Below are 15993 nucleotides of genomic sequence, written 5' to 3' on the forward strand. Positions count from 1 at the left end.
ATGTGTAAGCAGAGAATGGAGGGACATGGACATTGAGTAGGCAGAGAATGGAGGGACATGGACATTTGGTAAGCAGAGAACGGAGGGACATGGAGATTGTGTAGGCAGAGAATGTAGCGATATGGACAAAGTGTAAGAAAAGAATGGAGGGACATGGACATTCTGTAAGCAGAGAATGGAGGGACATGGACAATGTGTAAGCAAAAAATGGAGGGGCATGGACATTGCGTAAGCAGAGAAAAGGGTTCATGGACAATGTGTACACAGAGAATGGACGAACATGGACATTAGTTAACAAGAGAATGGGGGGACATGGACATTGTGTAGGCAGAGAATGGGGGGAAATGGAGGCATTGTACACAGAGAATGGAGGCAGCTGTGCATTGTTTAAGCAGAGAATGGAGGCAGCTGTGCATTGTTTAAGCAGAGAATGGTGGCACCTGTGCATTGTTTAAGCAGAGAATGGAGGGACATGGATAATGTGTAAGCAGAGAATGAGGTGATATGGACATTGTGTAAGCCGAGAATGGAGGGACATGGACAATGTGTATACAGAGAAAGGAGGTACATGAACATTGCGTAATCAGAGAATGGCTGACATGGACAATGCGTAGGCAGAGAACAGAGTGTCACGGACATTGAGGAGAGAATGGAGGCAGCTGTGCATTGTTTAAGCAGAGAATGGTGGCACCTGTGCATTGTTTAAGCAGAGAATGGATAATGTGTAAGCAGAGAATGAGGTGATATGGACATTGTGTAAGCCGAGAATGGAGGGACATGGACAATGCGTAGGCAGAGAGCAGAGTGTCACGGACATTGAGTAAGCAGAGATTGGAGGGACATAGACATTGTGTAAGCAGAGAATGGGGGACATTGACATTGTGTAGGCAGAGAATGCAGGGACATGGACATTGAGTAGGCAGAGAATGAAGTGACATGGACATTGTGCAAGCAGAAAATGGAGGGACATGGACAATGTTATGGCAGAGATTGGGGGAACATGGACTGTAAGTAATCATAGAATGTGAGGACATGGACATGTGTAAGCAGAGAATGGAGGGACATGGGCATTGTGTCGGCGGAGAATGGGGGGTCATGGACATAGAGTAGGAAGTGAATGGAGGGACATGGACATTGGGTAAGCAGAGAATGGATGGACATGGACATTCCGTAAGCAGAGAAAGGGGTATATGAGCAATGTGTACACAGAGAATGGAGGTACATGTACATTAGTTAACCAGAGAATGGGGGGACATGGACATTGTGTAGGCAGAGAATGGAGGGAAATGGAGGCATTGTACACAGAGAATGGAGGCACCTGTGCATTGTTTAAGCAGAGAATGGTGACTCCTGTGCATTGTTTAAGCAGAGAATGGGGTGATATGGACATTGTGTAAGCAGCGAATGGAGGGACAATGACACTGTGTACACAGAGAATGGAGGGATTTAACATTGTGTAAGCAGAGAATGGGGGGACATTGACATTGTGTAGGCAGCGGATGGAGGGACATGGACAATGTGTAGGCAGAGAACGGAGTGTCACGGTCATTGTGCAAGCAGAGAACGGAGGGACATGGACATTCTGAAACCGGGAAATTGGCGGATATTGACATTGTGTAGGCAGAGACTGCAGGGAAATGGACACATTGTACACAGAGAATGGATGCACATGTGCATTGTGTAAGCAGTGAATGCAGGGACGTGGACAATGTGTAAGCAGAGAATTGGGGGACATTGACTTTGTTTAGGCAGAGAATGCATGGACATGGACATTGAGTAGGCAGAGAATGAAGTGACATGGACATTGTGCAAACAGAAAATGGAGGGACATGGACGATGTTATGGCAGAGATTGGGGTGACATGGACATGTGTAAGCAGAGAATGGAGGGACATGGACAATGTCTAGGCAGAGAATGCGGGCACATGGCCATTGTGTAAGCAGAGGATGGAGGTACATGGACATGCTGTAATCCGAAAATGGAGGGACATGGACAATTTTATGGCAGAGATTGGGAGTACATGGACTGTAAGTAATCATAGAATGTGAGGACATGGACAAGTGTAAGCAGAGAATGGAGGGACATGGACATCGTGTAGGCAGAGAATTGGGAGACATGGACATTGAGTAGGCAGAGAATGGGGGTCATGGACATTGTGTCGGCAGAGAATGGGGGGACATGGACATTGAGTAGGCATAGAATGGATGGAAATGGACATTGTGTAATTAGAGAAAGGAGGGACATGGCCAGTGTGTAAGCAGAGAATGGAGGGACATGTACATTGGGTAAGCAGAGAATGAATGGACATGGATATTCTCTAAGCAGAGAAAGGAGGACATAGACAATGTGTACACAGTGAATGGAGGTACATGGACATTCTGTAACCAGAGGATGGGGGACATGGACATTGTGTAGGCAGAGAATGGTGGGAAACTGACACATTGTGCACAGAGAATGAATGCACATGTGCATTGTGTAAGCAGAGAATGGTGGGATATGGACAATGTGTATACAGAGAATGGAGGTACATGAGCATTGTGTAATCAGAGAACGGCTGACATGGACAATGTGTAGGCAGAGAATGGAGTGTTACGGACGTTGTGTAAGCAGAGAATGGAGGGACATGGACATTCTGAAACCGGGGAATGGGGGGATATTGACATTGTGTAGACAGTGAATGCAGGGAAATGGACACATTGTACACGGAGAATGGATGCACATGCACATTGTGTAAGCAGAGAATGCAGGGTCATGGACAATGTGTAAGCAGAGAATTGGGGGACATTGACTTTGTGTAGGCAGAGAATGGAGGGACATGGACATTGAGTAGGCAGAGAATGAAGTGACATGGACATTGTGCAAGCAGAAAATGGAGGGACATGGACAATGTGTAAGCAGAGAATGGGGTGAAGTGGACATTGACTAAGCAGAGAATGGAGGGACAATCAGAATGTCAACACGGAGAATGTAGGGTCATAGAGATTGTTTAAGCAGAGTTTCGGGGGACATGGACTTTGTTTAGGCAGAAAATGGAGGGACATGGACAAAGTGTCAGCTGAAAATCGGGGGACATGGACATTGTGAAAGCAGAGAATAGAGTGGCATAGTCATTGTGTAGACAGGGAAAGGAGGGACATGGACATTGTGTAATCAGAGAATGGGGGGACATGGACAATGTCTAGGCAGAGAATGCGGGCACATGGCGATTGTGTAAGCAGAGAATGGAGGTACATGGACATGCTGTAATCCGAAAATGGAGGGACATGGACAATTTTATGGCAGAGATTGGGGGGACATGGACTGTAAGTAATCATAGAATGTGAGGACATGGACATGTGTAAGCAGAGAATGGAGGGATATGGACATTGAGTAGGGAGAGAATGGAGGGACATGGAAATTTGGTAAGCAGAGAACGGAGGGACATGGACATCGTGTAGGCAATGAATTGGGTGACATGGACATTGAGTAGGCTGAGAATGGGGGTCATGGACATTGTGTGTGCGGTGAATGGGGGGGACATGGTCATTGAGTAGGCAGAGAATGGAGGGAAATGGACATTGTGTAATCAGAGAAAGGAGGGACATGGCCAGTGTGTAAACAGAGAATGGAGGGACATGTACATTGGGTAAGCAGAGAATGAATGGACATGGATATTCTCTAAGCAGAGAAAGGAGGACATAGACAATGTGTACACAGTGAATGGAGGTACATGGACATACTGTAACCAGAGGATGGGGGACATGGACATTGTGTAGGCAGAGAATGGTGGGAAACGGACACACTGTACACAGAGAATGAATGCGCATGTGCATTGTGTACGCAGAGAATGGTGGGACATGGACAATGTTTATACAGAGAATGGAGGTACATGAACATTGTGAAATCAGAGAATGGCTGACATGGACAATGTGTAGGCAGAGAACGGACTGTTACGGACATTGTGTAAGCAGAGAATGGAGGGACATGGACATTCCGAAACCGGGGAATGGGGGGATATTGACATTGTGTAGGCAGAGAATGCAGGGACATGGACAATGTGTAAGCAGAGAATTGGGGGACATTGACTTTGTGTAGGCAGAGAATGGAGGGACATGGACATTGAGTAGGCAGAGAATGAAGTGACGTGTACATTGTGTAAGCAGAAAATGGAGGGACATGGACAATGTGTAAGCAGAGAATGGGGGGACATGGACATGGTGTAATCCGAAAGTGGAGAGACATGGACAATGTTATGGCAGTGAATGGGTGAACATGGACTGTAAGTAATCATAGAATGTGAGGGCATGGACATGTGTAAGCAGAGAATGGAGGGACATGGACATTGAGTAGGCAGAGAATGGAGGGACATGGACATTTGGTAAGCAGAGAACGGAGGGACATGGAGATTGTGTAGGCAGAGAATATAGCGATATGGACAAACTGTAAGAAAAGAATGGAGGGACATGGACATTCTGTAAGCAGAGAATGGAGGGACATGGACAATGTGTAAGCAGAAAATGGAGGGACATGGACATTGGGTAAGCCGAGAATGGATGGACATGGACATTCAGTAAGCAGAGAAAAGGGTACATGGACAATGTGTACACAGAGAATGGACGTACATGGACATTGTGTAGGCAGAGAATGGAGGGAAATGGAGGCATTGTACACAGAGAATGGAGGCAGCTGTGCATTGTTTAAGCAGAGAATGGTGGCACCTGTGCATTGTTTAAGCAGAGAATGGATAATGTGTAAGCAGAGAATGAGGTGATATGGACATTGTGTAAGCCGAGAATGGAGGGACATGGTCAATGTGTATACAGTGAAAGGAGGTACATGAACATTGCGTAATCAGAGAATGGCTGACATGGACAATGCGTAGGCAGAGAACAGAGTGTCACGGACATTGAGGAGAGAATGGAGGCAGCTGTGCATTGTTTAAGCAGAGAATGATGGCACCTGTGCATTGTTTAAGCAGAGAATGGATAATGTGTAAGCAGAGAATGAGGTGATATGGACATTGTGTAAGCCGAGAATGGAGGGACATGGACAATATGTATACAGAGAAAGGAGGTACATGAACATTGCGTAATCAGAGAATGGCTGACATGGACAATGCGTAGGCAGAGAACAGAGTGTCACGGACATTGAGTAAGCAGAGATTGGAGGGACATAGATATTGTGTAAGCAGAGAATGGGGGGACATTGACATTGTGTAGGCAGAGGATGGAGGGACAAGGACAATGTGTAAGCTGAAAATGGGGGGCCATGGACATTGTGTATGCCGAGAATGGCGGGACATGGACAATGTGTATACAGAGAATGGAGGTACATGAACATTGCGTAATCAGAGAAGGGCTGCATGGACAATGTGAAGGCAGAGAACGGAGTGTCACGGTCAATGTTTAAGCAGAGAATGGAGGGACATGGACATTCTGAAACCGGGAAATGGGCGGATATTGACATTGTGTAGGCAGAGACTGCAGGGAAATGGACACATTGTACACAGAGAATGGATGCACATGTGCATTGTGTGAGCAGAGAATGCAGGGACATGGACAATGTGTAAGCAGAGAATTGGGGAACATTGACTTTGTTTAGGCAGAGAATGCCGGGACACGGACATTGAGTAGGCAGAGAATGAAGTGACATGGACATTGGGCAAGCAGAAAATGGAGGGACATGGACAATGTTATGGCAGAGATTGGGGGAACATGGACTGTAAGTAATCATAGAATGTGAGGACATGGACATGTGTAAGCAGAGAATGGAGGGACATGGACAATGTCTTGGCAGAGAATGCGGGCACATGGCCATTGTGTAAGCAGAGAATAGAGGTACATGGACATCCTGTAATCCGAAAATGGAGGGACATGGACAATTTTATGGCAGAGATTGGGGGGACATCGACTGTAAGTAATCATAGAATGTGAGGACATGGACAAGTGTAAGCAGAGAATGGAGGGACATGGACATCGTGTAATCAGAGAATGGAGGGACATGGGCATTGTTTAAGCTCAGAATGGGGGGACATGGACATTGTGTAGGCAGAGAATGGGGGGACATGGACATTGAGTAGGGAGAGAATGGAGGGAAATGGACATTGTGTAATCAGAGAAAGGAGGGACATGTCCAGTGTGTAAGCAGAGAATGGAGGGACATGTACATTGGGTAAGCAGAGAATGAATGGACATGGATATTCTCTAAGAAGAGAAAGGAGGACATAGACAATGTGTACACAGAGAATGGAGGTACATGGACATTCTGTAACCAGAGGATGGGGGGCATGGACATTGTGTAGGCAGAGAATGGTGGGAAACGGACACACTGTACACAGAGAATGAATGCGCATGTGCATTGTGTAAGCCGAGAATGGTGGGATATGGACAATGTGTATACAGAGAATGGAGGTACATGAACATTGTGTAATCAGAGAATGGCTGACATGGACAATGTGTAGGCAGAGAACGGACTGTAAGCAGAGAATGGAGGGACATGGACATTCTGAAACCGGGGAATGGGGGGATATTGACATTGTGTAGGCAGTGAATGCAGGGAAATGGACACATTGTACACAGAGAATGGATGCAAATGTGCATTGTGTAAGCAGAGAATGCAGGGACATGGACAATGTGTAAGCAGAGAATTGGGGGACATTGACTTTGTGTAGGCAGAGAATGGAGGTACATGGACATTGAGTAGGCAGAGAATGAAGTGACGTGGACATTGTGTAAGCAGAAAATGGAGGGACATGGACAATGTGTAAGAAGAGAATGGGGTAAAATGGACATTGACTAAGCAGAGAATGGAGGGATAATCACAATGTCTACACGGCGAATGTAGGGACCTAGTCATTGTTTAACCAGAGATACGGGGGAACTGGACTTTGTTTAGGCAGAAAGTGGAGGGACATGGACAATGGATAAGCAGAGAATGGGGGGACATGGACATGGTGTAATCCGAAAGTGGAGAGACATGGACAATGTTATGGCAGTGAATGGGTGAACATGGACTGTAAGTAATCATAGAATGTGAGGACATGGACATGTGTAAGCAGAGAATGGAGGGACATGGACATTGAGTAGGCAGAGAATGGAGGGACATGGACATTTGGTAAGCAGAGAACGGAGGGACATGGAGATTATGCAGGCAGAGAATGTAGCGATATGGACAAAGTGTAAGAAAAGAATGGAGGGACATGGACATTCTGTAAGCAGAGAATGGAGGGACATGGACAATGTGTAAGCAGAAAATGGAGGGGCATGGACATTGCGTAAGCCGAGAATGGATGGACATGGACATTCAGTAAGCAGAGAAAAGGGTACATGGACAATGTGTACACAGAGAATGGACGTACATGGACATTAGTTAACCAGAGAATGGGGGGACATGGACATTGTGTAGGCAGAGAATGGGGGGAAATGGAGGCATTGTACACAGAGAATGGAGGCAGCTGTGCATTGTTTAAGCAGAGAATGGTGGCACCTGTGCATTGTTTAAGCAGAGAATGGAGGGACATGGATAATGTGTAAGCAGAGAATGAGGTGATATGGACATTGTGTAAGCCGAGAATGGAGGGACATGGACAATGTGTATACAGAGAAAGGAGGTACATGAACATTGCGTAATCAGAGAATGGCTGACATGGACAATGCGTAGGCAGAGAACAGAGTGTCACGGACATTGAGGAGAGAATGGAGGCAGCTGTGCATTGTTTAAGCAGAGAATGGTGGCACCTGTGCATTGTTTAAGCAGAGAATGGATAATGTGTAAGCAGAGAATGAGGTGATATGGTCATTGTGTAAGCCGAGAATGGAGGGACATGGACAATGCGTAGGCAGAGAACAGAGTGTCACGGACATTGAGTAAGCAGAGATTGGAGGGACATAGACATTGTGTAAGCAGAGAATGGGGGACATTGACATTGTGTAGGCAGAGAATGCAGGGACATGGACATTGAGTAGGCAGAGAATGAAGTGACATGGACATTGTGCAAGCAGAAAATGGAGGGACATGGACAATGTTATGGCAGAGATTGGGGGAACATGGACTGTAAGTAATCATAGAATGTGAGGACATGGACATGTGTAAGCAGAGAATGGAGGGACATGGACATTGACTAAGCAGAGAATGGAGGGTCAATCAGAATGTCAACACGGAGAATGTAGGGACATTGACATTGTTTAAGCAGAGATTCGGGGGACATGGACTTTGTTTAGGCAGGAAATGGAGGGACGGATAATGTGTCAGCTGAAAATCGGGGGACATGGACAATGGATAACCATTGAATGGGGGGACATGGACATGGTGTAATCCGAAAGTGGAGAGACATGGACAATGTTATGGCAGTGAATGGGGGAACATGGACTGTAAGTAATCATAGAATGTGAGGACATGGACATGTGTAAGCAGAGAATGGAGGGACATGGGCATTGTGTCGGCGGAGAATGGGGGGTCATGGACATAGAGAAGGAACTGAATGGAGGGACATGGACATTGTGTAAGCAGAGAATAGAGGGACATGGACATTTGGTAAGCAGAGAACGGAGGGACATGGAGATTGTGTAGGCAGAGAATGTAGCGATATGGACATTGGGTAAGCCGAGAATGGATGGACATGGACATTCAGTAAGCAGAGAAAAGGGTACATGGATAATGTGTACACAGAGAATGGACGTACATGGACATTAGTTAACCAGAGAATGGGGGGACATGGACATTCAGTAAGCAGAGAAAAGGGTATATGGACAATGTGTACACAGAGAATGGAGGTACATGGACATTAGTTAACCAGAGAATGGGGGGACATGGACATTGTGTAGGCAGAGAATGGAGGGAAATGGAGGCATTGTACACAGAGAATGGAGGCACCTGTGCATTGTTTAAGCAGAGAATGGTGGCTCCTGTGCATTGTTTAAGCAGAGAATGGGGTGATATGGACATTGTGTAAGCAGCGAATGGAGGGACAATGACACTGTGTACACAGAGAATGGAGGGACATGGACAATGTGTAGGCAGAGAACGGAGTGTCACGGTCATTGTGCAAGCAGAGAACGGAGGGACATGGACATTCTGAAACCGGGAAATTGGCGGATATTGACATTGTGTAGGCAGAGACTGCAGGGAAATGGACACATTGTACACAGAGAATGGATGCACATGTGCATTGTGTAAGCAGTGAATGCAGGGACGTGGACAATGTGTAAGCAGAGAATTGGGGGACATTGACTTTGTTTAGGCAGAGAATGCAGGGACATGGACATTGAGTAGGCAGAGAATGAAGTGACATGGACATTGTGCAAACAGAAAATGGAGGGACATGGACGATGTTATGGCAGAGATTGGGGTGACATGGACATGTGTAAGCAGAGAATGGAGGGACATGGACAATGTCTAGGCAGAGAATGCGGGCACATGGCCATTGTGTAAGCAGAGGATGGAGGTACATGGACATGCTGTAATCCGAAAATGGAGGGACATGGACAATTTTATGGCAGAGATTGGGGGTACATGGACTGTAAGTAATCATAGAATGTGAGGACATGGACAAGTGTAAGCAGAGAATGGAGGGACATGGACATCGTGTAATCAGAGAATGCGGGCACATGGCCATTGTGTAAGCAGAGAATGGGGTAAAATTGACATTGACAAAGCAGAGAATGGAGGGACAATCACAATGTCTACACGGAGAATGTACATTGTGGCGGGACATACACATTGTGTTAGCAGTGACTCGAGGGACATGACAATCTGTAAGCAAAGAATGTGGTCACCTGGACATTGTGTAATCAGAGAATGGGGGGACATGGATATTGTGTAATCAGAAAATGGATGGACATGGACATTGTGTAGGCAGAGAATGGGGGGACATGGACATTGGGTAGACAGAGAATGGAGGGACATAGACAATGTGTACAATGAGAATGGAGGGACACGGACATTGAGGAGTTCCAGAATGGAGGCACATGGATGGACATGGACATTGTGTAGGCATAGAATGGAGGGATGTGGACTTTGAGTAGTCAGAGAATGGGGCGACTTGGACAATGTGTAAGCAGAGAATGGAGGGAAATGGACAATGAGTACATAGAGAATGAATGCACATGGACGATGTGTAGGCAGAGAAAGGAGGGAAATGGACAATGAGTACACAGAGAATAAATGCACATGGACAATGTGTAGGCAGAGAATGGAGGTACATGGACATTCTGTAATCAGATAATGGAGTGACATGGACAATGGGAAAGCAGAGAATGGTGGTACATACACATGGTGTAATCAGAGAATGGAGGGACATGGACAATGTTATGGCAGAGAATGTGGGGACATGGACCATAAGCAGGCATAGAATGTGGGGACATGGACATGTGTAAGCAGAGAATGGAGGGACATGGACATTTTGTCGGCGGAGAATCGGGGGACATGGACATTGACTAGGCAGAGAATGGAGGGACATGGACATTGTGTAAGCAGAGAATAGAGGGACATGGACATTTGGTAAGCAGAGAATGGAGGGACATGGACAATGTGTATACAGAGAATGGAGGTACATGAACATTGCGTAATCAGAGAATGGCTGGCATGGACAATGTGTAGGCAGAGAACGGAGGGGCATGGACATTCCGTAAGCAGAGAAAGGGGTACATGAGCAATGTGTACACAGAGAATGGAGGTACATGGACTTTGTGTAGGCAGAGAATGGAGGGACATGGACAGTACGTAAGCAGAGAATGGAGGGACATGGACATACTTTAACCAGAGGATGGAGGGACATGGACATTGTGTAGGCAGGAATGGAGGGAGATGGACAATGGTTAAGCAGAGAATGGAGGGACATGGACATGGTGTAATCAGGGAATGGAGGGACATGGACAATGTTATAGCAGAGAATGGGGGTCATGGACCGCAAGTAAGCATAGAATGTTGGGACATTGACATGTGTAAGCAGAGAATGGTGGGACATGGACATTGTGTAAGCAGAGGATGGAGGGACATGAACATGGTGAAGGAAGACAATGGTGGGACATGTCCAATGGGAAAGCAGACAATGGAGGGACATGGACATTCCGTAAGTAGAGAAGGGGGGACATGGACAATGTGTACACAAAGAATGGAGTTACATGGACATCCTGTAATCAGACAATGGGGGGCATGGACATTATGTAGGCAGCGAATGCAGGGACATGGACACTGTTTACAGAGTAAACTGATAGACATGGACATTTTGTTAGCAGAGGACGGAGGGACATGCACATTGTGTAAGAACAGAATGGAGGGACATGGACTTCGTGTAGGCAGAGAATTGAGGTACATGGGCATTGTGTAAGCAGAGAATGGGAGTAAATGGACATTGTGTAAGCATAGAATGGAGGGATATGATCATTCTGTAAACAGAGAAAGGGGGGAAATGGACATTGTGTAAGAAGAGAGTGGAGGGTCGTGTACATTGCGTAGGCAGAGAATGGAGGGACATGGACAATGTGTACACAGGGAATGGATGCACATGGACATTGTGCAGGCAGAGAATGCAGGAACATGGATATTGAGCAAGCAGAGAACATGCGGAAAATGGGCATTACGTAAGAGTATGGAGGGACATGGACATTTTGTAGGGAGAGAAAGGAAGGACATTGTGTAGGCAGAGAATGGTAGAACATGGTCAGTGTAAGCAGAGAATGAGGGGACGTGGACATTGTGGAGGCACAGAATGCAGGAAAATGGACAATGTGTACTCAAAGAATGGAGGGACATGGACATTGTCTAATCAGGGAATGGGGGGAAATGGACATTGTGAAAGCAAAGATTGGAGGGTCATGTACGTTGTGTAGGCAGAAAATGGAGGTACTTGTACATTCTGTAATCAGAGAATGGGGGCATGGACATTGTGTAGGCAGAGAATGGAGGGACAAGGATAATGTGTAACGAGAGAATGGAGGGACGTGGACATTGTGTAAGCAGAGAATGGAGGAACGGACGATGTCTAGGCAGAGAATGGAGCAACATGGACATTGTGTTCACAGAGAATGGAGGGACATGTATATTGTGTAATCAGAGAATGGGGGGACGTGGACAATGTTTAGGCATAGAATGGAGCGACAAGGACATTGTGTAAGCAGTGAATGGAGGGACATGACAATCTGTAAGCAGAGAATGCCGTCACATGGACATTGTGTAAGCAGAGAATGGAGGGACATGGACAATGGGTAAGAAGAGAATGGGGGGACATGGACATGGTGTAATCAGACAATGGAGGATCAAGGATAATGTTATGGCAGATAATTGTGGAAAATGGACATTGCTTAGGCAGAGAATGGAGGGACATGGACATTGTGTAGGCTGTAAATGCAGGAACATGGTCAGTGCAAGCTGAGAATGGGGGGAAATGGACATTGTGTAAGCAGTGAATGCGGGGGAAATGGACATTGCTTAGGCAGAGAATGGAGGGACATGGTATTTGTGTAAGCAGAAAATGGATGGACATGGACATTGTGAAGGCAGAGAATGGGGGGACATGGGCATTGGGTAGGCAGAGAATGGAGAGACATAGACAATGTGTACACTGAGAATGGAGGGACACGGACATTGAGGAGGTCGATAATGGAGGCACATCGGCATTGTGTATGCAGAAAATGGAGGGATGTGGACTTTGACTAGTCAGAGAATGGGGCGACTTGGACAATGTGTAAGCAGAGAATGGAGGGAAATGGACGTTGCATGAGCAGAGGATGGAGGGACATGAACATTCTGTAAGCAGAGAATGGAGGGACATGGACCTTCTGCAATCAGATAATGGAGTGACATGGACGATGGGAAAGCAGAGAATGGGGGGTACATACACATGGTGTAATCAGAGAATGGAGGGACATGGACAATGTTATGGCAGAGAATGTGGGGACATGGACCGTAAGTAAGCATTGAATGTGGGGACATTGACATGTGTAAGAAGAGAATGGAGGGTCATGGACATTGTGCAAGCAGAAAATGGAGGGACATGGACGATGATATGGCAGAGATTGGGGGGACATGGACATGTGTAAGCAGAGAATGGAGGGACATGGACAATGTCTAGGCAGAGAATGCGGGCACATGGCCATTGTGTAAGCAGAGGATGGAGGGACATGGACAATTTTATGGCAGAGATTGGGGGGACATGGACTGTAAGTAATCATAGAATGTGAGGACATGGGCAAGTGTAAGCAGAGAATGGAGGGACATGGACATCGTGTAATCAGAGAATGCGGGCACATGGCCATTGTGTAAGCAGAGAATGGGGTAAAATGGACATTGACTAAGCAGAGAATGGAGGGACAATCACAATGTCTACACGGAGAATGTAGGGACATACACATTGTGTAAGCAGAGAATGGAGGGACATGAACAATGTGTAAGCTGAAAATGGGGGGCCATGGACATTGTGTAAGCCGAGAATGTGGGACATGGACAATGTGTATACAGAGAATGGAGGTACATGAACATTGCGTAATCAGAGAATGGCTGACATGGACAATGTGTAGGCAGAGAACGGAGTGTCACGGACATTGAGTAATTAGAGATTTGGGGGACATGGACAATGACTAGGCATAGAATGGTGGGACATGGACATTGTGTTAGCAGTGACTCGAGGGACATGACAATCTGTAAGCAGAGAATGTGGTCACCTGGACATTGTGTAATCAGAGAATGGAGGGACATGGACAATGGGTAAGCAGAGAATGGGGGGACATGGATATTGTGTAATCAGACAATGGAGGATCATGGACATTGCTTAGGCAGAGAATGGATGGACATGGTATTTGTGTAAGCAGAAAATGGATGGACATGGACATTGTGTAGGCAGAGAATGGGGGGACATGGACATTGGGTAGGCAGAGAATGGAGGGACATAGACAATGTGTACACTGAGAATGGAGGGACACGGACATTGAGGAGTTCGAGAATGGAGGCACATGGATGGACATGGACATTGTGTAGGCATAGAATGGAGGGATGTGGACTTTGAGTAGTCAGAGAATGGGGCGACTTGGACAATGTGTAAGCAGAGAATGGAGGGAAATGGACGTTGCATGAGCAGAGGATGGAGGGACATGAACATTCTGTAAGCAGAGAATGGAGGGACATGGACCTTCTGCAATCAGATAATGGAGTGACATGGACGATGGGAAAGCAGAGAATGGGGGGTACATACACATGGTGTAATCAGAGAATGGAGGGACATGGACAATGTTATGGCAGAGAATGTGGGGACATGGACCGTAAGTACGCATAGAATGTGGGGACATTGACATGTGTAAGAAGAGAATGGAGGGTCATGGACATTGTGTAAGCAGCGAATGGAGGCACATGGGCATAGTGTAAGAGAACGGAGGGACATGGACATTGTGCAAGCAGAAAATGGAGGGACATGGACGATGTTATGGCAGAGATTGGGGGGACATGGACATGGGTAAGCAGAGAATGGAGGGATATGGACAATTTTATGGCAGAGATTGGGGGGACATGGACTGTAAGTAATCATAGAATGTGAGGACATGGGCAAGTGTAAGCAGAGAATGGAGGGACATGGACATCGTGTAATCAGAGAATGCGGGCACATGGCCATTGTGTAAGCAGAGAATGGGGTAAAATGGACATTGACTAAGCAGAGAATGGAGGGACAATCACAATGTCTACACGGAGAATGTAGGGACATACACATTGTGTAAGCAGAGAATGGAGGGACATGAACAATGTGTAAGCTGAAAATGGGGGGCCATGGACATTGTGTAAGCCGAGAATGTGGGACATGGACAATGTGTATACAGAGAATGGAGGTACATGAACATTGCGTAATCAGAGAATGGCTGACATGGACAATGTGTAGGCAGAGAACGGAGTGTCACGGACATTGAGTAATTAGAGATTTGGAGGACATGGACAATGACTAGGCATAGAATGGTGGGACATGGACATTGTGTTAGCAGTGACTCGAGGGACATGACAATCTGTAAGCAGAGAATGTGGTCACCTGGACATTGTGTAATCAGAGAATGGAGGGACATGGACAATGGGTAAGCAGAGAATGGGGGGACATGGATATTGTGTAGTCAGACAATGGAGGATCATGGACATTGCTTAGGCAGAGAATGGATGGACATGGTATTTGTGTAAGCAGAAAATGGATGGACATGGACATTGTGTAGGCAGAGAATGGGGGGACATGGACATTGGGTAGGCAGAGAATGGAGGGACATAGACAAAGTGTACACTGAGAATGGAGGGACACGGACATTGAGGAGGTCGAGAATGGAGGCACATCGGAATTGTGTATGCAGAAAATGGAGGGATGTGGACTTTGAGTAGTCAGAGAATGGGGCGACATGGGCAATGTGTAAGCAGAGAATGGAGGGAAATGGACGTTGCATGAGCAGAGGATGGAGGGACATGGACAATGAGTAACATAGAGAATGAATGCACATGGACGATGTGTAGGCAGAGAAAGGAGGGAAATGTACAATGAGTACACAGAGAATAAATGCACATGGACGATGTGTAGGCAGAGAATGGAGGTACATGGACATTCTGTAATCAGATAATGGAGTGACATGGACAATGGGAAAGCAGAGAATGGACCATAAGTAAGCATAGAATGTGGGGACATGGACATGTGTAAGCAGAGAATGGAGGGACATGGACATTTTGTCGGCGGAGAATCGGGGGACATGGACATTGACTAGGCAGAGAATGGAGGGACATGGACATTGTGTAAGCAGAGAATAGAGGGACATGGACATTTGGTAAGCAGAGAATGGAGGGACATGGACAATGTGTATACAGAGAATGGAGGTACATGAACATTGCGTAATCAGAGAATGGCTGACATGGACAATGTGTAGGCAGAGAACGGAGGGGCATGGACATTGGGTAAGCAGAGAATGGATGGACATGGACATTCCGTAAGCAGAGAAAGGGGTACATGAGCAATGTGTACACAGAGAATGGAGGGACATGGACTTTGTGTAGGCAGAGAATGGAGGG

Source organism: Hypanus sabinus, chromosome 5 (assembly GCF_030144855.1).
Source record: "Hypanus sabinus isolate sHypSab1 chromosome 5, sHypSab1.hap1, whole genome shotgun sequence".
NCBI lineage: Eukaryota > Metazoa > Chordata > Chondrichthyes > Myliobatiformes > Dasyatidae > Hypanus > Hypanus sabinus.